The sequence below is a fragment of the Cricetulus griseus genome, unplaced genomic scaffold, assembly GCF_003668045.3.
Source record: "Cricetulus griseus strain 17A/GY unplaced genomic scaffold, alternate assembly CriGri-PICRH-1.0 unplaced_scaffold_10, whole genome shotgun sequence".
Taxonomy (NCBI): Eukaryota; Metazoa; Chordata; class Mammalia; order Rodentia; family Cricetidae; genus Cricetulus; species Cricetulus griseus.
This window is the reverse complement of record NW_023276809.1, coordinates 77,205-79,181: the sequence shown is the minus strand read 5'-3', so window position 1 is coordinate 79,181 and position 1,977 is coordinate 77,205. Positions and strand designations below refer to the sequence as shown.

Genomic DNA, 1,977 nt, shown 5'->3' with positions numbered 1-1,977 from the left:
AAACATTCAGTGGAATAGGCTACAAGGCTCTTTTAAGATACACTTGCCATGCTCTAGTAAATTGTCTGCAGACACCAACTCCCAGTGGGTGAAACATGAGCAGGTGCCCCTTTGAGCACCAGGACAAACATTTCTGGGCTGATTTACATATTGAGTGATTATACAAAAGCCCAGGCTACTTTAAGTTCAGCTGCCAGGAGCCTAATAAATATTCTCTTTTCAAGCACTCAGAGATGGAGACAAATGCATTCCTCCTATGGATGCTGCTGCTTGGGGTGACAGGTGAGAGGGTGCAGAGAAGTGTTGGGAGCACCCACTGCAGCCATCCTGGTTTTCCATGCCTCTAGTATCTTTATCATTAGACTTAAGGCATATTGGATTTAAGTTCCCCCAATTCCTTTGACTTTCTGGTTTCTGACAGTGATGCCCCACAATGAATCTTAATATTTTGAATGAAAAATTCCCTTCCTGGGAAGGTTTCTAAACATGTTTAACCATCGTCTGTGTGTTTATGATTCCAGGTTCCATTGGGGACATTGTGCTGACCCAGTCTCCAGCTTCCATGCCTATGTCTATGGGACAAAAGGCCATCATGTCTTGAAGTCCAGTGAAAGTGTCTCTAAATATGGCTGAAATTTTGTGCACAGCTATCAACAGAAACCAGGACAGACCCTCAAATGCCTCATCTATGAAGCATCCACCCTAGAATCTGGGGTCCCAGCCAGTTTCAGTGGCAGTGGGTCTGGGTCAGACTTCACCCTCACCATCCATCCTGTGGAGGATGGTGATTCTGCAACCTATTACCATAAGCAGAGTAAGGAGGTTTCTCCCACAGTGCTCCAAGGCTAAACAGAAACCTCCTAGTGTTGATGCTCACTGAGGCTCAATATCTGAGCTGACTCAGTACACAGCTCTAGGCTTGTTTGGAGAAAGATCTTTTTTTGGTTTTTTAAGACAGGGTTTCCCTGTGTACCTTTGGAGCCTGTCCCGGCACTTGCTCTAGAGACCAGGCTGGCCTTGATCTCACAGAGATCTGCCTGCCTCTGCCTCCCGAGTGCTGGGATTAAAGGCGAGCGCTAGCAAAGCCCAGCAAGAAAGATCTTAAACAATGAAGCAAGCTTTTATAAACTGATTTGCATGTTTGTCTTATCCTATATATGACTTTCTAACAAGATATAGACTTTTATGATTGTGTCTTAATTATTATTTATTTATTTAAATTTTTATTGACACATACTTATCTTTCCATAATTTTTCCCTTCTTCGGCCCCATCTCCCTGACCACATCTCTGGCTCTTCCCCCCCCCATATTCAGTAATCCTCCTTTGCCTTTCCTGACACTTAAAATTTGCTGTTTTTTATGTGTTTTTAAGAGATAATAAATACAAATTGCTTCCCTGGGGAAAAAGTTATCCAAAAACATTGTGTGTGTGTGTGTGTGTGTGTGTGTGTGTGAGAGAGAGAGAGAGAGAGAGAGAGAGAGAGAGAGAGAGAGAGAGAGAGTGTGTGTGTGTGTGTGTGTAGAGAGAGAGAGAGAGAGAGAGAGAGAGAGAGAGTTAGTTCATTCTTTCCACCATGTGAGGTCTGGGAATCAAACTCAGGCTCATCGGTCTTTGCTATAAGCACCTTTCCAAATACAAGCTGAGCAGTCTTGTCAGTCTAACCCTATCATTTCTGTTTATAATAATTTTTTTATTTTTAATGGGGGTGGGGTGTTTGTATATGCTTGAGTAAGTGTTCCTATCAGTCAGAAGAGGATATCAGATCCCGGGGAGCTGGAGTTTCAGGAGATTTTGAGCTACTTGATGTGGGTGCAGGAAACCAAACTGCAGAGCAAGAAGTGCTTTCAACTGCCAAGCCAGTTATTCACCTCTGATTTGCCATTTATTAGTGACTCTTTTGCATTAGGACAATGTTAAGTTTAATGGAAGTTTTGTTGTTTGTCATTTAAGCTGAAAAGAGCTTTGAGTAGTTAAG

At 42.8% G+C, this 1,977-nt stretch overlaps 1 pseudogene; it reads left to right on the top strand.

Annotated features, from left to right (window-relative positions):
• The first annotated feature begins 233 nt into the window (after positions 1-233).
• On the top strand, positions 234-849 carry LOC113838178 (annotated as a pseudogene).
• The last annotated feature ends 1,128 nt before the right edge of the window (positions 850-1,977 follow it).